The sequence below is a fragment of the Coturnix japonica genome, chromosome 12 (assembly GCF_054131305.1).
Source record: "Coturnix japonica strain WE chromosome 12, WE-NBRP24, whole genome shotgun sequence".
Taxonomy (NCBI): domain Eukaryota; kingdom Metazoa; phylum Chordata; class Aves; order Galliformes; family Phasianidae; genus Coturnix; species Coturnix japonica.
The window spans coordinates 16,363,209-16,388,739 of NC_140674.1; the positions used below are offsets into that span (position 1 = coordinate 16,363,209).

The following is a 25,531-nucleotide window of genomic DNA, read 5'->3' on the forward strand; positions in this document are numbered from 1 at the left end:
CATCTCTGTCTTCACACTAGACTGGAAACCCTTTGTACTAATTGCCAGACTGTACCAGATTTTCTGGTTCAGTTCCATCCCATAATTGACTGACAATGATGGGCAAGGAAGGGGAAAAATTCAGGCTCACCACTGCAAGCAGAGGGTCAGAAATGGTTTCATAGGGAGCACATCACTGCTTGGCACTAAATGCAGGGTTAAGCAAGCATCATCTGTACTTTCTTCTAATTCCTGGGTTAAAAGGGGGATGGGAAAAACATTCACACTGTAGCAGGGAAAAGAGATGTTGAGAGCTGGCATTCTTCTGCAAAAATCTTCCTGACAGAAAGGGAAACATGTAGAGGATTTTTTTGGAAGCTGGTCACTTATTATTGAGATGTCAGTACATTACTTACGTTAAAACAAATAAATAAAGGTTGTGGAATTTGTTACTCCATAAAAACAACCTCCCACATTTACAGTAAGCATGAAATTATTGGCTTATAAAGTCACTCTTCTAAGCAAATAAAATAATTCATGATCTTATGATCTGAACAGAAAATAACTTGTAAATAAAAAGGTGGAAATGCTTTAAGATAAAATGCATACATTAAAGTTTAGGATTTAACAATGCATTTGTATGTTTATAAATGAATACTTGCTGTGCATCTAATCTAGTTCATCGCAGCTTAAATATATTCACATGCTGATTGCTACAGGATCTCCCACTTACAATTATTAAAGTTGAATTCATTTAATAAACCCTAGAAAAACATACTTGAATAGGAGAACAGCACAAATTCTTTCAGAAACTGGACTACTGACAGCATCGTTCTGATTGTGAATCTTATTTACCCTCAGTTGTTCTCCATCTACTTTATTCCCAGCAAACAGCACCCCCAGAAGCATTTCCACAAAGCATTAAGATAATTCTGAGACCAAACGAATGAGAAAAAGAAAGTAAGAAAGAGAGAAAGAAGAAGAGAGAGAAAAAGTGAAAGCAATCCAGTGCAAAGCAGTTCAAAAGCACTAAGTGTCTGTGCTCTGCCTGCCCTGGAAATACCCCCAGGTCAAACACTTTCCCTTTTACCCTTATCCTGCCTTTGGAACATATGCATTTGCAGAATAGCTGCTCCTGAAACACCTCATTTTGCAGGTAACACACTCCTTACTTTCAGTAGTTAGTTACAATTCCATTTCTTTAAGATGAAAAGCACATTTCATTCAAATCCATCCCCTCTAACCCCACCACCTCTCGCTCCAAGAATGGTTATTTTCCCTGTTAGGCAGGAACCTGCTCCCCTCGCTCACCCTCTGCAAAAGCTCCAAATGAGCAATAAGCTGCAAAGTTTCAGAACTAGGCCAATAAAGTTAGCATCCTAAAGCACAGACAGCAGAGGACTTAGGCAAAAGCTTACCTTTCAAACCCAGAACAGAGCTGCCTTTTATGAGGCCTATACGGCTGTCAAGTCCTGGGACTCTCTCAAAGAAAGTACCCACACAGGTGAAATTCAAATAGCTGGTAAACACCTGAGAACTGGACAAGACGACTACAAGAAAAAAGAAAGCAAATGAGTAAAATGCCTTCCCAGAGCCACAGTCAGCTCTTGTGCATGGGGAGTTACGAATGCACTGGCTATAGACTTTTGTCCAAAGCTGTAGTTTTTTCTTTTTTTTTTTTCTTTTTTTTTTTTTCTTTTTCTTTTTTTTTTTTTTTTTAGTGAAGCTAGATTAGTTCATACAAAACTCAACAATACAGCACTGAAACCCATTGTTGATATTCAACATTTTTCACATAGCGGAACAGAATAGACAATACGGTATCTAGGAAACCATGGGCTGGATTACAAACTGATGATATCTCATCCTTCTGGAGGGCCTGTAATCCTTTTTATTACCTACCACAGAAGGGGGGAAGAAAACCCCAAACAAAACACCACAGCATAAACCACCCCGTATCAGTAATGTTTGAACTCTTTTCACAAATAAATGAATTAAAGCTTTCTCTTACTTCTGTTCTAAGCTTGCCCTCCCCACTGCAATATGCATATGTAATGAAATAGATGTCTTTCATGCCACTTAAATAACTGTTAAGTCGCAGAGTGTTTCTGCTCCCCCGTGCCGTCGGGCTTGTTTTAAAAACAACTGTCACATTACATATTTTAAATCAGCTCTACATTTAGCCTCATTTTTTAATTTTAATTTTTATTTTTTTTTAAATAATGCTTTGCAACTTAATAACATATCTCCTATCCTGCAATAAGCGGTATTTTCCCTCACATTCATTTCACACCACAGTTACCGTTGGGCGTATAACGATATCTGAAATAATTTCCACTTTTTTTGGCTGAAGTTTTACAAAATACTCATCCATCCTCAAACCAATGTTTAAAAAGCCCACATACTTGCACCACATCCGCCCTCCACACACCCATTTTAAAGGTCCTTCCGTGCACACTGAGCCATGCTCTGGTTTTGCAGCACTTACGCACTGCGTGCACACGCAAAACAAATACTGTATTTCAGTGATGCATTTACCCCCGCACAGCTTATTTTTTACTTTCCAGCCTCGTTCCATTTCTACAGACTCCAGTTCCCGTGTTTTCCTTAAAACCCCAAATAGTCTAGGTAGCCACAGAAGTGATTGTTCCTACCAGTTTCTTTTCATCACTTCTGCAATTGACCAATTGACAACTGATTGATGGTTATCTTTTCACTTCCACAATGAAAGAAATTACCATCACTATAGCTATGTACAGTAAATGCCTCCAGAGTAAATTACATGATTCTAAAATTCTCCTTAGCTCACTTAGTAAAACATCAACACAAAAAGTTTCTTTTTTGCCTCTCTTCCTGTACTGCAGATTTGGCCTTTCCTGTCAGCTTCAGAAAAGAACTTGACAGCTTCTTTAAAAAGAGGAGTATAAAAGAACTTGAATAAGGGATGGCACAGGGCCGGGCTAAGGCTCCCATTCTCTGCAAGTGGCTATTCTTTGCACTGAAAAAAAAATTAGGCATGTGAGCACAGATAAGCCACATAAGAATACCCCAAAGAATATTCCCAGTGACCTTGAGATTTTGCTGCAATTCCGTAACCATTCTCTGCTGGAACAGCTTCATGAATTCTGAACTTTTGAATGACTAACTTATTTCCAGAATGTGTAATTTATTCCTTCTGGGGGAAAAACACTCCCACAAAATTAGGAGGGAAAAGCATTTGTCACTACAAAATAAAATAAATTTGTGCTTGTATTTTTGAAACAGTTGAAGCCCATTAATAGGAGCTTGGCTCCATTCCATAGCTGGTTCTAGTGATGTTGAGATGGAAAAGAGAGGCCATTCTGCCTAAAAGCAAAACCCTTTTACTTTCATCAGAATTTCCAGCTCCTGCATGGAAAGATACTGAAAACTTTTGATTGCTCTACAATTAAGTGCAGTTCTCAGAGCATTAAATACATTGCTGAGAAAGAGAGAATTACTTGTTGGTTTTTGGTCCTTCTTGGGAAGTACTTTAAAATAAAAACAAAAATAGATTCATTATGTCTTATTATTTAAATAAATAATAGAAGAGAAATCTGGCTCTGTTTTGGTGTTGCTGAAAGTTTGTGTTGTGCCACAAAAGCTCATTTAACAATCCACGATACTGCAAGCAGCAGATCCTCTCCAATTCCATTTCTGTCTTTGAAAATTTGTATCACTTTCTGAAGGTCACCCGTACCTTAGCTTTTAAATATAAGCATCCTTATGTTTTGGTTACAAACAAGCAGCAGGACCACCTAATCCTCAAGTTCTCTTCACTCATTTATTCAGGAAAGAAGTTTCCAATTAGAATTTAGATAATGCTGGTCAGATGCGGCCATCCTAAAAAGATGTGTCCACCCCAGAGCACACTGTCCTGAGTATCAGATGTTGGTAATGTCAGATCTGAGCAGTCAGTCACATTGCATAGCAAATGCTTTTCCAGATTTTCAATTTCTTTCATCCTGAGCCTCCCGGCTGCACTTCTGGATATCACTGCCCTGTTTTTGTATTCAAAAGAGATGGACAGAAAAAAATCAGAACAGATTTGTTCTGACTCAACAAAATAAAGACACCTACTCTTAATGTACAGAGGATCTGAAAAGAGAAAACAGAATAAAAAGGAATATAATATACTGATGATCACGACTAGCTGATTTTAAATTGCACTTTAAATAATTAACCACAGCTGTAACACAAATCTGTGCTGGGAAGAACTGCAACTAAATGCAGCCACAACTGTCTTAAAATTCACTTTGTCAAATTCATTGTGTTTTCTAAGGCATATCTTCATCCCCGTATACATTTGTTCTTGAAAATTTCTCACGGAAACATTTCAGATACTGAAAAATGGTTCTGTTAATCATTATGTGACAAATGCCCAGAACAGTTACTTGCAGTACTCAGTGAGAAATGAGTATAAATTCTAATACTTCTGAAATGAAATAGCATTCTTCCCAGCAAGAAATCAGTTTAATGATACAAAAAGATGAAACTGACTTTGCAAAAGAAAACTTCCAGCTGTAGTCTCTCAATGCTGCCGTGTGATGTTACAAACATGTCCTTTAAGTTTAGCTTTTCCTTAACCCGACTATTGGTTTGAAAATGTAAACAAGGAAAAAAAAAAAGTAATCAAACCCAATTTTAACTTTTGTAAGAACGCTTTCCATTTCTTTCTAACAAAAAGACCAATTTCAAGCCATCTGAAAGACATCACTAGATGTCAAGATGACAGCTTTCTGATGCATGACATGGGTTACTCACTTGAAGGCGAGAGGAAATTTGAAGAGCAACCTTCGAATCTGACTATGTCATAGCTCCTTCCCAGGAGAGGTGAAGGAGATGACAAGGACTACATATACAAAATCACCTCTTGTTTCTTTCTGTTGTCTCTGGGTGCAAGCTTTTAAGTATTTGTATAATACAGGATGCCTGCCTTTTTGTTAGCGAGCATTCATAATAAGTACTCCACAACAGAACGGGCGTTTTGAATAGAAGCCAGAAAGCCATTTATCACCTCTGTCTTATTTTGGAATGTTTCATTTGGTTCCCCAGTTGATATGCAGTGTATACATCCTACAAAACACTGAATGCGTCTATACAAACTAAATATGTAATGTTTTAACATCAAATCTGGGGAAAAAAAAAAAAAAAGCAAAACCAAACCTGACTATTTATTATGCCAAAATGCAGTTTGGGTTTAGTTCAGTCAATTCAAGGGCTTGGTCATTTCCAAGAGTCCTTGTGAAGTGCTGCAAGAATAGCAAATACTTTAACTGCATCTTTGTGGAGTAGATAGGTAAATTGTCCAATGACTGCTCCAAGTAGCATTCAAGTGAACTATTCTATGTCAAAATAACAAATGTACATAACAGAACTTTCTATAGAGGGTCCCAAAACAAAACAGGCCTTGAAAAGCCAAGGCACTACCTTCTGAAAATGCTATTTTTTAAAAAAATAAACAATATTGTGGATGATTCTGTAAAACAATTTTATTAATACCCATCAATTAGATTTTAAAAAGTTTTACAGGCACTGGCTCAACTGACACACACTAATGAAAAGATTTTAAGTATAGGAAAGCTTATAAACTTCAGCTTGTAGTTGTAAATCTATTATTTTAACATGAATTAAAATTTTAATCATACCATAGTACTTAAAAATCAATATATGTTTAAACTCCCTTTCCCATGTCACTGTCTCCACCAAACTAGCTACCAGATCTGTTTGCACTGCTCCTGCTCTGCACTGCATTTAAGTGCACAAACGAGAACATGCGTAGCAAGGATTTCACAATGACAGCTACCAATGGAGAGAGAAGGAATGTTTTCTCATCTGCTGCAGCTTGATTGAAAAATATAACAGCATGTTGGTTTGCCTTTTTTCAGGGAAGGCGTCGCTGCAGTTTCACATGACAGTCCCTACTTGCTCATAGAACTTAAAAACAGGTCTTAAAGACAGTCTTTCGTCCACAGATGTCAAGTCAAGGTTGACATAGTGAGGGTTATTAGTTCAGTGTATTATTCATAGGCATTGATTGTTAAGAAGTCAAAACAGGTTTGTGGAGAGGACAAAAATATTTAGAACTTCAATTCAGAATCTACAGTGCACCTTTATAGAAGAACAACAGTTGCAACCAGAAGCCCTAAGCTGTTCATTTTTTAATGCCGTATACAACAACAACCACCAGAAAACACAAAAGGAGAGAACTGAATTTGACTGTGCACCCTACGAAGGTGCCCATGAGATACTGAGCACTGAGCTGCAACAACCTGCGACACCTGACTGCTGATGCTTTGTTCTGGGGAGCAATCTATACAAAACAAGACCAAGATAGTGTGCATTCCAGCTTCAGAATGCACCTCCTGATGGGGGACAGGACCTCTCTGATGCACCAGAAGATGTGGAACTTCAATGTATAGAAGTAAAAAATCTAGGGCTAGAAGGACAAGGTTGGAGGGATTTATCTCTTTCACACACACACAAAACAAACAAAAAAACCAACATGGTTTTGAAGAAGCTCCCAATGCAGAGAAGTAGCAGCAAGTGGGAGCAGAAAGTCACTGTCTGTGAGTCCCAGGAAGCTGAAGGTGCCACGTGTGAAAACAGGGGATTGATGGAACAGAGACACTTGCAACTTGGGAAGAAAAAAAGAATTAGTAACCCAGCTGAAACATAAGCTGTCTGAAAATAATTCAAGCATGTGTTGAGAAGATGGAAAGGAACAAGAATTACAGCCAGTAATTCTATGACGTTACACCACTGACTCTATCTTTTCCTGAGCAATAAGACTGAGTATAAACAAACCCATAGCACAGGCTTAGTTAGGGATGTGTTTTTAATTCTGATCACTTTAATAGTTTATCTGGAATACAGGGCAGAAAAACTGATTTTCCTGAGCATCTAAGAATCCCTTTGCTCTCAAATGGAAGTGTATTTGCAGCCTGAAACCTGAAATCAGACACCTTAATCCATATTTAAGAATAACAATAAGCATCTTGGGATCTGAGGAAAGCAAGCTTTAAACCAGTCAATATAATTTATAAACACATTCCATAGGGAAGAAGAAGAGAAGCAATAGGTTAACATTATCAGAGGCCAAATCTGAGACCTGAAGCTTAATCCAGCACCTGGGAAAACAGAGGCTTAAATACGTAGCATAAACACATGCATAAATACATTCAGCAGAAGGTCTGTTGCACACTCTTTGTCCATCGCTTTAAGTGGAAAAATGGGAAAGGACAGCAAACATGCATATTCCCTGACTGACTTTTTTCCTAATGCGTGACACCATTTCCTTGTCCTGTGATAACTCAGAACACACAGATTTATGCAGCACATACACTCATATTTGCATTCCATACAGCAAAATGAGGCCATTTTGCTGTTGTGTAATTCAAAAATGAAATTTTATAAGCCCGATACCATGTAACACATAAAAAAGTAAGGTTTGAAGGAATGCTAACCCAGCAATCTGACATGGCAAAAAATACATAAAGGGTAGAGATGCTTTTACAGAAAATAGTAGTTTTCCATAAAACTGCCCTCAGCTGTTGTCCCCTCACTGTGCACATTTCTAACTGAATTATTGAATAATCTAAGGCAGTTTCCTTTACGCAGCTGAAATCATTCAGACAGCTTGGTTGGCAAATATTTGGCACTGAACACAAGCTCATTTCATTTCTTTGGGGGTATTTTGCACTCTTGGAGTACATCAACAGTGGCTATAATGTATGACATAAGTGTATCTTACAATGTGTTTATTATGGTCATTTCTCTCTGTAGCTGCTACAAGGGAACCCCTTTGAGCATAGATAAAAGTTTGCCAAAAATAATATTCAAATATCCTTTTAATCAAAACAAGATAAAGAGGAGATTAGTGTCACCAGTGTCAACACCACCACTTCCAAAACATATGCTCAAATAAAACATGAAAGCTTTAGGGGATTGCTTTTGCAGGCTTCAGTAGCTTACGCTTCCTCTCTCTTCCAACACTATGTATTATTAAAATGCATCAGCTGATGATGTGTGTTAATGACAAGCTCCATCCTCAAAAGTCTCTAATTCATTAAAGGGGACTATCAACCTATAATTCACAGAATTTAGAACAAAATATATCTATTCAGGTTATTAATTATTAATTTTATTTCCATAAGGAAACCTTGATGCTTTTAAAGTCACTTAAACTAACACACTTATATAAGTATATCCCCTGAAAAAAATATAATATATATATATATATCTATACACTTCCCCAATAAATTCAATAGCAGGGTTCTTTCTGTGTAAATTGTCTATTGTTCACAGATATCGTACCAGGTTAAGAGAAAATAAAATTCTAAATCTTGATGTTCTTTTTTTTCCTCTCCAGATTAAGTAACAATGATAACAGATATTCCTTTGCTTACAGTCCATTTCACTTTTGGATTCTTGAGGAAAACCAAGTGCATTCACTTATCTTAATTATGCCCACCATAAAACTCACTTATATCAGAGTATGAAATTGATTCCAGTATGGATCTCTCTGTGAGGAATTATCCATGATTAAGGTAATTGTAAGGGAATAACAAAGTTCATACTAAACTCCCTGACATATTATGCCATGAAAATCACTGATAAACTTTGTTTACTTACATCTTATTATTTTCAAGCTTTCTTTTCCCACATCACCAGCACTGGTATAAAATATAACTATTAGAAAAAGCACAAAGCTGTCTTTCACAACTAAAGCAAAGCAGTCAAACCTCTGGTGCTGATGATACAAGGCAGAAACAAATTACAGAGTTTTAAGAAGGTGGAGAAGCTACATAAAGGTACAGTCCAACAAGGAAACTGTATATCAGTGACAACAGGTTACTTACTCATAGGATAACTGACTATTATGAGAACCACATACTACAAATTTAATGATTTATTGTGCAACATCCCTGAGTTCTGGTTTGTCTTCTCACAGCTAAATAACAGCTTTATTCCTACAGTGAATACATAAAGCTCAAGGTTGTTTGTTTATAGGATAAAGCTTATGCATGTGCCAAATCATAATAGATCATTTACTGTTGAAACATCTGTGAGAATCCAGTGAGCTTCAACAAGCAGAAGAGGCTAAAAAACACTTTTTATCAGGTAAACATATCACATGTGTACATAAAGGGCCATACTTGGATAGTTTCCAAACATTGTCCGTATTAGTTATTCTTCATCTTATACTTATTACATAAAACATGGTATCCAAAATGTAAGTAAAATGTACTGTTTGGTTTGGGGGCTGAGTTTATTATTTGTATAGAACAAACCATCTCATTCTTCCTGAGTGATGCTTCCAAGAGAAGACTGAAGAGTTTCTATTTTCCCTTCAAGTAGTGAGAAACAAGATGGAAACCAGGCCAATAACATTCAGCAAAGAGTCTGATTTAATAGTGCCACCAGTGCATCTCAGAGGTTCAGTATTTAATAAGTGCTCCAAATGCTGGTGAGTTTTCAGCTTCTAGGTAAGGTTAAAGTAGCAACTTATACTAGAGGACTAAATTTTTGCCCTCATGGTGGCAGAGAGAAACTAGAAAACATAATCCACTGAACTCGTTCAGAATTTAAAAGGCAAACAATTAGAAATGCTGCTGTTGTTAAAAAGAGTCATTATTAACTCATAATTCTGAGGAACAGAAATAACTTTTTCGAATTGCTCACTTTGTTGGCACAAATTTTTACAAGCAATAACGGCACTGTATGATAATTAAAGGAGATATTTCCCCTCCCACAATGTACAAGAGAAGAATGGAATCATTTCTATTTAAATTCTCTCTGGAGAAAATTAACAATTCACAAAAAAACCCAAGTACTTGTAACTTAAGCAGGTTTTCTTTTCAAAGAAATCCATTATTTACTGTGAATAAATAGGAAAAAGAACATCGTAGCTAAGCTGGAGTTAAACAGTCTTAACTAGAATTTAGTTCTAGTCCATCTTACTTTCCTTTTTTAAAAGTGTGCACTGATGTGGAAGCTTAAACCACCAAACATCCATTTTTTGGTACTTTCCTGTACTTTCACTACTTGCAATTTCCCACTGCAAAATCTTTCATCTGCTGCTTCACAACAGATGGACAATAATTCATCCCAATGGCTACTCATCTAAGTACTATGTTGGGAGTTCATAAAATTCTAATAGTTATCCACAGCCTGTGTCACTTTATGCCAGTGTGTGCATTTTGAACAAGATAAACTGCTCTGAAACGACTGACCTTAAAAGCCTTAGTCTCCAAGAAAATGAAGAACGCTTAAAAAAAAAAAAAAACACACACAAAAAACCACCATTATTTTTATATATAAAAAAAAGAAATTTAAAAGTCTTTGTATATTTTGACAATTTGTACAGCTTAGTCACTTCACTGCAAAGTCGATGATTAAATCACACCTTTACTTATGAGTCTATTTTCTCAGGAAACAATGTCTGCCCTACAGAAATCGTACAAAGATTGTTCAAGTTATAGGCCTGCATCATACGTATCTTCCACAAACCTCCATGACTCCTCGTCTTGCCCAACTCTGGGTATTGCCAACTGAAATTGAGACGTAATTCTATACATCTCAGGAGCCAAGATGAAGAGATTTACCAGCAGAGAGAAGTATTGCAGCTACTTGGGCATTTCAGATTGAGTCTGTTTTGAGAAATAGATATTTCTCAGTCTGATCCGCTAAAAACTATTTTAAAGAAATGAAAAAACCCAAACATCTTGTTCATTTCAAAAGGCAATAAGAGGACTTCTCTCTTTAAATATGCCAAAATGGAAGTACGTCTCCTCATACGAGTTTTAATTACTGGATGGGGTGCAGTCGGCCTTATTCCAGGCAGTTGAGGGGCTCCTGTGTTAAGGACCCATTTCCCATGAAACCAGCCTCCAAAGATTTCATCAGACAAAATGATAATGAGCTATTCCAGTTGAAATGAGCTGATTAGTTTTTCCCCCCAGCTGCTGTTCAATTAATGAACCACTTTTAAAAATTTTGAAGCGAAGTTCATGAATCATCTATTTTTATTTTCTTAAATTGAAAACTGAAAAATGAATTCAGCCTTTTGGTGACACAAACAAAAATAGTTTGAGTTCCAGATCTTGAAGGAGTGTTGGCAATTCGGAAAAAAGATAAAAAAAAAAAAATTAGACACAGTGTGAATATTTAGCAGCAAATATTCCTAAAGAATGGTTAAAATACAGATGATTGAAGCAGCAGCCAAAAAAGGGATGCAAATGACTCTTAAATGAAAGGTTATAGAGCACGAGAGGTGTTTAATCCAAATAACAAACTGTTGTTGTCAATGAAAGATCTGATACAAACCGATTTAGATAATACAGAAAAATGAACACACAATTTGACAGCTACCCTGGATTTACAGAATCATGGGATTAAATGCTTTCCACTTATTCAAAGAGGATTAGTCAGGATACATTTATTTATTTAAAGCAGATCTTTTACAGAACTAAAGAGTTTACAAATGATATGGAGTGATGGAAAATAGAAAATCCATATCAGCTTTAGGTTCTATCACTCAGCCACAGATGTGAAACTGCTTACTATCAAATATGGAATATAGTGCATTAGCAAAATAACAATATTAATAAATTTGGTGTAGTCTTAAACTATTAAGTCAAGGAAAGTGAACATTAAAATATTTGCATGGGCCATTTGCACTGAAAGCCACTAAAACGCGAACTTCTTCATGAAACAACTAGAACTGATCCTTGGAAAACAGGTGCAAGCCCAGGATTATACCAGCGGAACTGCTACAGCTGATCAGTATGCAATAAGAGCAGAAAGCAAGATGCTTGTATGTGAGCCCAGGTACTGCTGAAGACCCAGTACAGGACACTGATTAAGTCACTTTGTTTTTCAGTTCCCCTATCAGTTAAGCAGACAAGATTTCTTCCTTGCATATTATTGAACTTTTAATTAATGTCTGAAAAGCAATTAGTCTTATAGTAACAGTTCCTCCTCGTAAGTAAAATAATAAAAAAAAATATTTTTGAAAGATTCTGCTTGTACCAGAGAGATGGTACAGCCTAATTCTCATCTGTGTTAAAGGATATTTATCATGCTCTGGCAGTGCTTGGCTATGGCTCTAGAGTCCCTTTCATCAGAGCAGCAGTGAAAGACAGGTGTAATGAGGCAAGTTAAAAAACATATGTATATGTATAAAGTAGAAGATAAATATATCTATTTAAAAAAATCTGGAACTAAGCATAGGAGGCCAATCGAGTTTAAGAAAATGAATGCAATGGGATCGGTGAAGCATTTGCAGATTCACAGTCAAAATTTGCATAGTAACAGTTGCTTCCAGAATTCAGTATATTTAACATCACTTTATTGTCATCTCTGTATTACTGTGCTTCTAGCAGTCCCACTCCAAGAATTAAATCACTTTTTCTGCACAGCAATCCCACTTACAGCTCATAAGGACATATATCTAACTGGGCAACTCTTCTTCCCATCAGAACATCTCCAATACAACGCATTCATTTTATCACCAAATCCCAAATTTGCAAGAACTGGCAAAGGGATCAAGAAAAGACAGAAGAAAACAGATCTCACACCTACTCTCTACTCTTTGCACGTGGCAAATACCTGAGGCTCTTCCTTCAGGACAGAAGGATGAGCCTTTAGATCTAAAACCAAAATTGGTCAATGTGAGAGCCTTTGCTAAACAAACTATATGCAGTCTTAGCTGCAGTGATGTACCTGATTTCATTTGCATCACATGAAATGATCCAGATAATGACATTGACCCCCATGCCTGTCCATTTCTTTTTCCCAAACTGCTGAGCCTATCATTAAGCAAGGCAAAGTAAGATAACAGATGGCTCTGAATTAATTCGCTCTTCAAATATCAAATCAAAAAAGGTGTCTCAATTAAGACAAGTTAATTTGAATTTATCATTCTAGCAATAAGTTTAAATAGATCATGTCCACTTCAAGGTAGAATGAGTTTGTAAATAAAGTCAGTGACATTTCTTACTGATGGGGTTGTCAATAAGGCCAAAGACACAAAGCTGCTACAATGCACTACTTTAATCACATTTTACTCAGATTTCAAAAAGCAGGTACGGGTCAACCTGCAAATTCACTTTAAGTCTGACCCTAACTTCCTGATCAGATGTAAGCAAACAAGACTCAACAATGTACCCATAGCTGTAGGGACACGGTTGTCTCATTAAGACCACTCCATGAATTTCCTATCAAGCAGACCTCTGAACTCAATCCAACCCTGAGGACTCCTATAATAAATCCTAAAGTATCTAGTGGGCATGTATATATAATGAAATATATACTTGCAGACTTTGAGAGAAACTTACATTTAATGTAAAAAATACAAAGATGATATAGAAAACTACCCTTTCCACTGTGCCACCATGCTTCTCCCTTCAAAATAACTCCAGCAGTGGATGACATCTACTCAGGGATGAAGAATGCAGAGTTGAAACTCAATCAAGGAAGCATGTTTTTGGGAAGAAAGAAGTACATCAAGGACTTCTTCAGATACAACATATTCTTGAGACAGATTATGTCAAGATTATATAGAATTGGATTCAGGAAAAATCCTACGCTGCCTCATGTTTACTGAAGACCGGAAACTGAAGTCTGACTCTTCAGCACTAAGCAACCATAATTTCCACTATTTGCATCTCAGTTTCTTCCATCTGTAATCAAAGCAATAAACCAGCCAGAAAGTCATCGGTTTTCAGGAAACTCTAGGTGGAGTTCAAACTTTTGCAATGTATTTTCTCAGAAATACAAGGTTTCACTAATGTTCCATACAATGTTCTCTATGCTCATTTTCTACAGAATATAGATCAAAACTCAGTCTCTGTTCCTGTCTTCATAATACTAATGGTCATGAAGTCAATATAACCAGAATACCGTAAAATTTCAGGATGAATGACAGATGAGCATACCTTTCTGCCTGGGAACTTTTATTCTCATTACTTCCAACATTGCTGTTCTTCATTTAAGCCATTCCAATCTGCTGTTTCATTCTTCCCACCCCCTTCTTGTTTCCCCTGCCTCAGTTCTATTGACTGCTCCTCGGCTCATCCTGCATTCTCTCTCTTGTTCAGGCCATTTACTCTTATTTTACAATTCATCATTTTCTTTTTCTCCTTGCCCATGCAATTCAAGTCTCCACATTTTTATTATTGTGTTCCTTTAGCCATCACTTGTAGAATTGTGTGATCAGTTGCTAACAGACATTGAATTCAGCTAAGCTCAATATCTTATCAATATCTGTCTTGTTTAACTCAGACCAATTTTCTACCTTAGGCGAAAAAACAGATCTTCTCCGTTCACCCAATCATGCAAATAATACATGTACTTCAATACATCTGTCTGAAAACCTCATCATTATAGCAATTGATCTTATGGACTTAAACTATAAAACCAAGCAAAATAAAATGATTACTTTTCAAAGGTGATGTTAGTTAAATCACAGAAAATAAGCTATGACCTATAACCACATAAGGATTCTTCTCTTTCCTGCACTGGAGTTTTTCCAGAGCCCAGTAAGTCCTATTTCTTATCAGCAACTATCTGACCATAAATACCACATAAGACCTTATTTTGAAACTGAAAAGCTACGTACATGTAGTCACACAAAGCAGTATAAAATTTATCTCTTTCCACACCAAAAGAAATTAAAAGGTTTTTTATGTATCCTCTGGTAAAAGTAAAGAAAACTCTCCAAACTTTTTCAAGACAAGACATCTTCAAATCTTTAACACAATGGAGCAGCTGCTACTGAGTTTCCTTGATGGGTATATTCTGTCATTAGGGAAATCAGAGGCCCCGCTAAATACCTTTTTTGTTTGGTCGTTTGTTAGCTCAAATACTGATTAGGTTTTCTGACAACCACATTGTTTGTTTGCAAAAATGTAGAGGCAAAAACCTGCATTTGCAACTTGCATTTTGTAGAATCCGTGAGCACACTCAGAGATATTTTGCTATAATCACTTACAGTAGGAGATTTTAAAACTATTCAAAAACAAAACAAAACAAAACAACAAAAAACAAAACCCAAAACCAAAAAATAGAAGACAAAGAAAAGCCCAACTTAGATGATTCTTTCAGTGCCAGTATGCAAAAAATGATGTGGAATCTATTTAATATACTCAATCTAAATACATCTGCAATTTTTACTCAGGAAATATTAACTTTGCAATCAAAGCACATTTAGAGTAAAACAGTACTGAGTTCTGAAACTAAACACGGTATTGAAAAAAAAAGGATGAGTCAGAGTATGAGCTATCTCACAAAAGAAACTTCAACAAAGAGGAGTTTGTGACAGAAGGGTAAGGGCCCTTTTTTTTTTATCTTACCATAGACTTGGATATAAATCAGAGCTGACCAGAACAATAGTATTTACATGGCAAGCTGTGAAAGCCTAAAGAGAGATTTCTCTACCTTCATCTGGAAAAACCCACATCCAAATACACCATCTGCCATAGCTTGCCCAAAGCCAGTGTATCGTTGAGTGCTGTGGACATCCACAAGCACAAGCAGCATGCAATTATCCTGTACCTTGCAGGATGAATATTCAGTGTAAAGTAGGACATGTGTATAGACATATTATAAATACTTGCACATGGTCACATATTAAACTATTATTTTAAAATGCAATCTCAATAGAAAAGTGGCTTCTGATTAAGAAGTAAAGACATTTTACTGGAACAGGCTAGCTAAAACTGTATTAGGAAATAACGAACTTAGCTAATTATCTGCATATCAGATGATTGTATAATATAATAATGTGGACAATATTGTTTTTATTTAGAACTTAGCTAAGAACAGTTCTAAAAAACATTATGAATACTAAATATGCTTTGCTTCAACTTTTGAAATTCCAATGGCAGAATTCTAACAGCAACAGTATCTTGCTAAAACGCCTGACAATGTCTCAATACTTGCCTTCCAGAAAGACAAGAGTAAGAAAGTAATTAATGCTGAAAAAAACTTGTTTGTGTCATTTTATGATAGTGATCAGAAGTATTTATCTACGTGATCTCTCTCTCCCCAAAGAAAGAATATATTGCTTGGAAGAAATACAGGGTTTATAAACTTTACCAGAAAAGATGTTCAAGCATGTTTTAAAAGAAGGATTCTCAAACTGAAAGCTGACACAGTGCTAGCTGAAAGTTGCACAGGACAAGGTTCTGTGCTTAGGAGGAGTTGCATTGGCCTTTTTTCACACAACAGAAAAAAGGACAGGAGGAAACAAAACCAAATGAGAAAAGAGCTGAAAGAAAACCCAGCTGATCAGGACTGCTAAACCAAAACTGACTGACTGAAGGTAACTGGAATACAGCAAACATGGCTGAAGCTGGTGCGGACGTCATTAACATAAAGAGAATCATAAAGGAATGTAACAGCATTGTGGTTAGACTGATAGGAAAAGAATCAGACAGAAACATTCTGTAATGTGCAGCAAGACAGCTCAAACTAACCCTGCAGTTTCCAAGTAAATATAAGATTGGTGGCCAAAGCACCACCTCCTATTTGTACTGACCACCTGAGGTATATTATTGGCTGTTTCCACGTGGAGTCCCACCTTCACATCAATCTCCTCTGTTCCTCTTGGAGAAGGTGGGCAAGACCTCTACATTAGTTTCTTGCATCACAGATACAACAACATCAGTCCCAGTTTTGGCAGTAAAATAAAATCTTTAACCATTTCTACCATCCAGTTTCAGCTTCGGAACCTCTAGTTAACATCTTAGTTTTCAAGATTTTTTGTTCTCACTGTTTATGTGAAGTAGTAGAACTGCACCACCTAGAAACATGTGTCAAGCTTTTACCAACAACAGTAAAAACAGGGTAGCAGCAATGTCAGCATTACACACTTTCTTTCCAAAAGCCTCAGTCTTGTCCTAAGAGTAGGACATCCTCCTTGTCAGGTCAATATTTGACCTGTTTGTTAATCTCAGCAGGAGTCCACAGCAGTGGCCATTGTAAAGGTTACTTCAGATGCAAACATCTGTCTGGTTTACACTAAAATAGTGTCAGGAAGAGAGATTCATTTCACAGTGGCTAAGGACTGATGTTTTGGGTGGTCAGAACAATAATGTGTAAAGCAATCATAATAATAATAAAAAAACCAGCTTTTTCATTATTTAATTCAGCAAACAACATATCTGTTATTTGCATGGATAGCTGAACAAAATACAGATGATTTCTCCAAACTCCTTACATTACCTCTGTTTGCAGAATTACACATTCAGCAAAAGTGTTGAAAGGCAGCTAAAGATGTCAAAAACATTTACAGGCTAAACAGATCCCATCTCAGATAACTCCATTTCAAGTAATCTAAATTCATCCCCATTATCACGTAAGTGAGCATTACGGCTGTTAGTAAACCCTACACAAATATTCAGATTTTTGTTTTTCCTGTCATGCTGAAGGTTATCTCCCCAGTTGCTCTGAAAAATCAGGTGACAACCATTTCCCATGATGCTCTAAGGGCTGTCAAGCTGTCCATCAAGCTGTCACCTGACCAATCGTTCCCATGGTTCTTTTAGACTTCTAGTATGATAAATTGAAAGGCACTATTATCTGCCTGTTGTGAAGAGGAACTGCTTAGGCTTTGATAAGATATCACCAGTCCCAGGTGAGAGGAGGCTGACAGCACATCAAGACAAGAAAACACATGGAAACAGTGAACGCAGGAGCAAAAGGTTTACAAACATCTGTTGTCATTATTTATTACCCCTTTCCTTGGTTTTAGCTCTATGCTTGTCCTGTGTCAGTTTAAAAAGAAAGACTTCCCTTTCTTCCCAGCCAGTCTTAACTGCTGCTATTTTTAAACCAGTCAGCTGTAGACTGAGAAATATTTAAAATATGAAAGGTGTCTTTAATAAAAGGTTGTGTTACCTATCTTTTCTGATACATGTTGCTTTTACCATCATTGTATTTGAAGTTTTATGTGATTCTCATGGTGTAATTACACCATGAGAAAATGAGAAGCCCTGAAAGAGATGAAGATTTTTTAAGCTCCACAGTCATTTTTCATTGATATCTTGAGAAGATTTCACAGTTTTCTTGCTGGTATTTTACATCTGTCCTTACTTGAGTACCCAAAGTTAGCTGAAAAACTCTTAGAGAAAATAATAAGTTGTTATTTAACGTGGATTGTTAACAAAAAGAAGCTTGTTGCTAACATCACCACCTTGTGTACAAATATTTATTTGCATGCAGTTTTTAATGGCTTCATCTGGTGCTGTAACTTAATAGACAGCACTACAGAGCCTCAGTTGTGCAAAATAACATTTAAATCATCTTATAATCAAAAGCCTTTAAAATACTATTTAACAACATTCATACAGTCATCTGTGTTACGACTAAAAGCAAACTTCCACATTCTGTTAGAAAACCCTGTTTGTTGAAATAAACAGTCAAAAATCAACTGAACAGAATTTCAGCAGTGATAAATATACATAGAATTGTATTAATAAAGCTAAGATTCGTAATTAAAGTCTGTTTAGCCAGTTTCTACAGTTTTTTTCCTACTGAAATCCCTTATTTTTTGGGAGACCAAAAGTTGTTATGTGTAGAGGAACTGTTTGGCTTCTGCCAAGTGCTTCAATTTCCTCATTTTTAAAAATACACTTTGATTTTAAGAGCATAAACTAGTCCGCCCATGGACAGAAAGTGCCCCTGGATCAGTATGACAGCCCACATGCGAGGCAGGTGATAAAATCAGAGTTGGTACCGAGGGTGGTGATCAGAGAGAAAAAAGAAGAATGAATTAAGAGGGGCAGTTTTCCATTGCTAAATGAAAACTTCTACAAGAGAACTAACTGAGCAAGCGCGATGCCTCTGTCCTTGCTAAGCTGCTGGCACACACAGTGGCACTCTCCCGGCACTTTTCAAAAAGAAAAGCATACAGCTCCTATCCAGGTCATTACAACAGAAAGATGTGGAAATATTGAGAAGAGAGACAACAGAGACAAAGGGTTGTAAAATGTTGTTATGGTGGCTGACTACATTTGACAATCAGGTTATACTAAAACTGTATTTCTTCTGTTTTCTCTAACTGTAGAAGGAAGAAGGGATCTTGATGAGGAACAGGACTGCAGAGGATGATGAGACTTTTTACACAAGATCAAGGAAAAAATATACTTCACGTACAGGGTAGGAAAGGAGATGCTGTTCTCTGCACGTGAGAAGCTGAAAAACAGGCAAAGAGAATGAACTGGGGAAGTAACTGGATGGCAACACCAAATTAACTGGGCAAGGCACAGTGATGGGGAACCTGGCACAGACAGAAGACTTGAGAGTGGTGAAAGGCTATTCCATGGAGGTATTCAAAGATGGACAGAACAACTGGATGATCTTAAAAGTGGGTTTTGCACATACAGGAAGACTTCTGGTCAAGTGCTAATGGGTCCAGGAATCTCCACTGAGGAGGAAGGGCCTGCATGACAAAGAAGGAAAAGAAAAAAAAGGAAAGAAGTGACAGATTTCTAACTACCTGGAGTAAGCAGGAATAAAAAGCAGAAAACAAACAAATTCTGGTTTAGGAACACGAATGAGAGACAATTTTGTGGACTTTGACTTTGGAGCAGACTGCAGACCAATGAAGAGCAGGGCAGTGGAAAAGCACCTGATCCCATTCAGTTCCACATTAACCTGCCTCATTCACTCTGCTGGAGATCCAGCACTCTACTTTCATGCCTATTAAAATCTGCAGCCCTTTGCAGTAGCCAACAGATGCTTAACGAACCATGACAAAAACATTATCTAATCTCTGTTCTATATTTTATCTCTCCTTTACAAGTTCTGTTAACAAGTACAGAAAAAGTGTCACCAACATGATTATGAATGAAACTGATTTGCTGTTCTAATGACAATAATTGCAGTTGTGATATAGTACAGGTTGTCACTTAACAGTTCCCAGGAAGAAGGAAGTTAAAATAGGACAGAGATGAGCACAGTGAGGAGGAAGGGCAAAGAAATCACTAACTGAAGCTGAGGGAGGGTTGGCACAGGTCAACCTGAGAGACAGAAACTGACATGAAGAAAAAAGTTAGCATAGAAGTTGAGTTTTCTTTAGTTATGAGAAATGTTCATGAGAAACTTTCTTAAGGTAATCTCATCCACTGTAAATAGTTTCACAGCATGTTTTCACAACTGAGAGCCTCACAATCTCATTGTGCATCTTTGAGCAGCAAGTGTACTCCAACTTGTCATTCTTCATTAATTTTTCCAAAACTTTTTTGTGTGAATACATTTTAGCTTGAATAGACAACTCCAGGTTTACAAAACCTGCTTGAAGCCCATACTTATTACTATCAAATGCTTACATAGTGCAGTAAGACGCTAACCATACCATGATGGTAGGCCTCTCTTCTTGCAAGAGGAACAGGAGTATCAGTATATAAGAACTGTCAATCCAGAGTAACCTAAAAACCTTAATGTTACTACTTTTGCAACAGTCTCTCCTTCTGGACCTTGGCCCTGCCTGTGTGTACAAGTAACTGAATGGAGGCAAATGCAATAGGACTACTCATGCATAAAGCTAGTCACATGCATTAACGTTGGCAGGAACAAGGACTTTCTTTTCATACTTACGCTAGAGGATAGTAAAAGAAATGCTGCTCAAAGAAATCCATCAACTAATTCAAACTCTGAGCTAGCTACTTCAGAACCTAGGACAATGGCCACACTCAATGAGTCCATTGAAGACCTGGAGAGGAAGTAAAAACAGGTTTCTTTTTGAAGAACATTATGAGATCAATATGGTGCTGTGGATGTTAGGAAAAGTCACTTTAATAAAAAGGAAATTGCACATAATGTAACAAAACAATTGCTATTTGGAGGGCCCTGAAAAAAAATTAAATAATGTAATTTGATCTTCCTTCATTTCCCATGAATTGCAGAAATCATAACAATAAAGTTTTATACACAAGCAACTCTATGAGCTGAAAGAAGAGAATATATAATTCCTTTCCATGGACTAAGCCAAAAGAAATGAAGAAAAAATTGATTCTTCTCTGTTAGCCTCCTGTGTAAAATTTTTCTCCTTATCATCTCATCTAGTCATATCTTTCCGCAGTTTGAATTACCCTCTTTTCCTCAATCTAGTAAGGCAGTGAAAGGATGTTTGTTCTGCTAATTAACTTTATTACCCTGATAACTCCCTGCAGCCTTTGACGAAAACAATTACCGTTCCTCCTTTTTTTTTCCCCACTGGCGAAAAAAAAAAAAAAAAAAGAAAAGAAAAGAAAAAAAAAAAGATGACTATTAATTAGAAACGAGGCCCCGGTCCCTGCCATGTTAGCCTGCCACGTTCTCAGACCCTCGAGCGGGATAGCATTACATTGTCAGTAGTAATTTAGCTCTCATCTGTCTCTGCTAATTATTGTCACATTCATCAAATTCATCAACAAAAGTGCTCTCAGAAGGATTGCATATTTGCAGTTAATACAGCATAAACTGGTATTACCCATCACCACATTTGTGATGATGAGAGGGACACAACTTATTCATCCCTAATTAGAGCAAGCTGGGTAATTAATTATACATTCCGCCTTATTACTTCTGAGTTCCCAGATATTGTTTGTCTAAAAAGGGGGAGAGAGAGGAAGAGAGAGAAGCCTGAAAATGCAAAAAAAAAAAAAAAAAAAGGAAAAAGGAAAAAGGAAAAAAAAGGGGAGGGTGGGGGGAGATAGAGAGAGGGAAGAGGGGGAGAGAGAGGAGAGAGAGAGAGAGGGAGAGAGAAATGTGTGATGTGTTTTGTCACATGTGCTATGCCATAATTCCCACCTGACAAACTAGCTGAATCAGTAGAAAATTGCAAGTTGTCAGCAGCAGAATAAACTGCTGTAATAGCTGATTAATGATCAACACCTGTGACAGGTGCTATACGGGACTGTAAACTTGGTGTGATTAACAGTCACTGGACGAATAAATATTAGTGACAGTCAGTGGAGAGCGAGTTTGCGTGTTTTAACAAATCTCACACATTACAGTTATTGATATTTCCAGTGTAGGCACTTTTTTTTTATTGGTAATTATCTGACAACACTGGGAGAGTGTTTTAATCCGGTATGTTTGTTTCTCTTCTGTTCATTTATTTCAGAGCACAAAAATGTGTTTTGACAAGATGACCGAGCAGAGTTCAAAACCGCAGACAAATTTAGTATAGTCACTTCCAGTTTATTCTGTGTCCAGCTCGTAGCAATGCTCCCAAATACTTGTTTCAAGAAGCTTAAATATAAACATATACAAGCCCACACATATGAAAACATTATATATATTTGTAAAACATGGTGTATTTTCAAGGCCTGTAATTCTAAGAGTCAATTCAGCTTATTTCTTGTGTCGGGGGTCATGACACAGACCTGACTACCACAGGAAATCAATATTTCCCTCTTTCCATCACAGAAGGTCCATGCATTTCTTCTGAAGGACACTCTGGATTTCATTACATTAGACTTAGAAAATTCTTATCATACATCATAACAGGGCACGAAAGGTATCCATTTATGCCACTGATCTATACTCAGCACAGTGGGATCTAAGCAATTCCCAGACACACTAGAGCTACATTAGGATCCTCTTTGGCTAGTGTCAAATATGTATTTCATCCTCACTCATGGTTATGGATATGCTGATTAGGTAAAATACATATTCTTACACAAAAAGCCATATATTAGAAAGCTTACACACAGCAAATGAAAAGACATGCACACAGAGCTAGAATACAATACTAAAAACATGTTGGCTCATCAGAAGCCAGTAAATGCAGATTCTCCCATCAATGCAAAGGCATTTTCAAAGCCTAAATACGAAGTAACACCACTGGTTTCTTCTAACAAGACCCATAGTGGGACAAATAAAAATGAAGCACATCGTGGCTTCAGTCTTTCACATGTGCATGTGATGGATTGAAAGTGTGGTCAGATACATCTGATACCTCACTGTGTCCACGCAATCACTCCTTCCCAGCCTGCCAATTAGAACCAAGACTTTCAAGGCAACCTGCAAGCTGGGAAACTCTGAATCTACTGAAGATGTTTCAGTATTCTCAGCTACAAACATTTTACCTCAAAGAATGCCAGACAAGTTATCCTTTAAGTTCTGTTAGAAAAATAAAGACTTATTTTCCTTGGAACAACTTATCATAATAAATACCATTACATATGTTGTACAGATATTTATCTATACCATATAGCATATCAGAAGACGCAGGGAGGAAAAAAGGCAAAGAGAAGTTACTGCTTGTATCCGTTACCTGCGAGAAACAACAAAAAGTATCCTTGCCTACAGCATAAGAAATTCATCTTCTGAAGATTTAATGGAAAACCCAAACACACGGAACTGACCTGTTGCTTCTCCTACCAGATGCACACATCTATCTATATCCAACAACTGTGTGCTTTTTTCAATGTTGGTGTTTTCTAACAATAGTAGTAAAGGAAAACTTTATTAATAAACACTAACCAATGACAAACATGCCTTTAAGCAATACCTGTTTCATGGAGCCTGATTTAGATATAGAGAACTGTGGGAAAAGGCTTCCTATACAGATGGTGCTGAGTTCACCAGAAAACCTGCCAACAGGAAACAGTTTTCCATGGACTTGACAGTCACTCATTTGCAGATGAGATAAAGATAGTGGAGGATTTTAATATGAACACAATCCACAAGTCCAACCACTCCAATAATGGTTGAGGTGCCTCTACTGTCTGCCCTATAATAATGGAAAGAAGATGGACACAAAAACCAGTCTATAAAATAGACAAACAATTTTGGCAACAATCTTTCTAAACATTTCTATCCATCTATCATTCTATTCCACATTTTCACCTATTACTGTACCAGAAGATTTAAATGTCCTGAGTGGTTTCTCTATAATAAAATGCACAGAGATTACAATATAGTTTGTGAACAAAAACTTAATAGGTATAATCCCTTTTTTTATTTTTATTTTTTTCCGATTAATCTCCAGTGTAGCAATATAAAATCTGAAACAGAAGTAATAGCTTGAAAGCTTTATGCAAAACGTATGTAAATTTGTCATACTTTAGTACAGATACATCTGAATAGGCAGCAGTGCAGCCAGCCAAAAGCCTAGGAAGGAGGCCAATCTTACATCCAGATGCCACTGACAGAGAGACACTGTGTAGCACTGACGCTCCCAGCTGCCAGGCTCACCAGCCATTTTTACAACAGTTGACTGTAGTAGGAGAGACCTTGTAGAGCTCTCTGCTGACAAATAATAACAACATGCAGATACATTTCCACTGAGCACAAAAATCTCATAAAATGACTTAAACATTTTCCTACAAGCAATTGCTAACTATTGGGAGACTGCATTATCTTCTCTGTATTGAACTAAAGGGAGAGCTGATGATATTCTCAGCGTGCTGACTTTGCTAACAACTTTTTAAGGTGATTTTGCCCACCTTCAATACTATGATTTCATGTAATTTTATTAAGTGGAAATAAATTCCCAGTTATATATACAGAAACCTGATTAATCTTTGAAATGAAGGTCAGGCGTAAAAAGCAAGTAAAGGCATCTATTGACTTTAATTTACTGTGCTTAAGAACAACTCATAATTTGAAGAACGTTAAAGAAAAATAGAAACTATCAAAAGACAAATGTAGAGCAGATTAATCAGTTCTGGGACCAGGAGAGGAGGAATTACTTATTCCTTCATAAATTATAAACCTGTTATTACTTTCCATTTAAACAATATATGGCAAATAGACTTCAGCAAGTAATGCTCATCTGTTCTTTAAAGTAGTGCACAATAAAAAACACGCACACGTCACCAGGACAACAGCCACTGAAGAGATTCATAACTCCACTTAACTAAAATGAATTTGGGATTATGATTCAACATCACTCTAGTTCATCCTGTTCAGCCCGTGGATCAGTTATAGCCAGGCTTTGAGATAGATATTCCTTAGTTCACAATAATGTTTACAGCAGCAAATTGTACAAGAGAACAGTAGATTATTTAGTAACCTCAAGAACACAAAATAACAAATTTCAGCTTTAAGTGGCTATGTATGTGAAGAAAAAATACTGAATCCCAAGTCAAATCCCTTTAATCTTGTAAATAAAACAAGAGCAACAAAAACTTAAAATAAACCACAGCCAACAAATCTAGAGTTTAGAAACCGCTCTAGAAACTTTTGTCAGATAAGGAGTTTAGCATCACAAATCTCAGTCAGAAATCTTACTTGATTGCCATAGGTATTTCAAGCACAGCAGAGCAAGGTCAACCAACATAAAATCAGAGCAGGAGGAACAAGCATGGCTCTCAAACTCTTTTGCTCAGATCACTGTCTGGGCCTCTTTGAAAAAGAAATAATCAAAACCTTCTGATTACTGAGCTTTTTTCTGGGACACCTTGGTTTTCATCGTGCTTCTTCCTACACTCTTAACCATATAAATTTACCAGCATATCAGCATCACACATATACAAGATTTCTAAGATATTATCTTGATTCTTTTGTATGATTCCTTTTCAGAAGACATTTGTAA

At 36.8% G+C, this 25,531-nt stretch overlaps 1 long non-coding RNA gene across 22 annotated transcripts in view; it reads right to left on the reverse strand.

The window, feature by feature from the left end:
* The window catches only part of LOC107318221 (uncharacterized), a 228,877-nt gene that overhangs the window by 76,087 nt on the left and 127,259 nt on the right, over window positions 1-25,531 (reverse strand). For 5 of the 22 annotated variants that reach the window (XR_014933292.1, XR_014933297.1, XR_014933307.1 and 2 more), the window contains exon 1: window positions 1,398-5,126. The exons of the other annotated variants lie outside the window; for them this stretch is intronic. This is a non-coding gene — a long non-coding RNA (uncharacterized LOC107318221). Of the gene's footprint in view, window positions 1-1,397; window positions 5,127-25,531 lie in introns of those variants that run through there. 22 annotated transcript variants of the gene reach the window in all.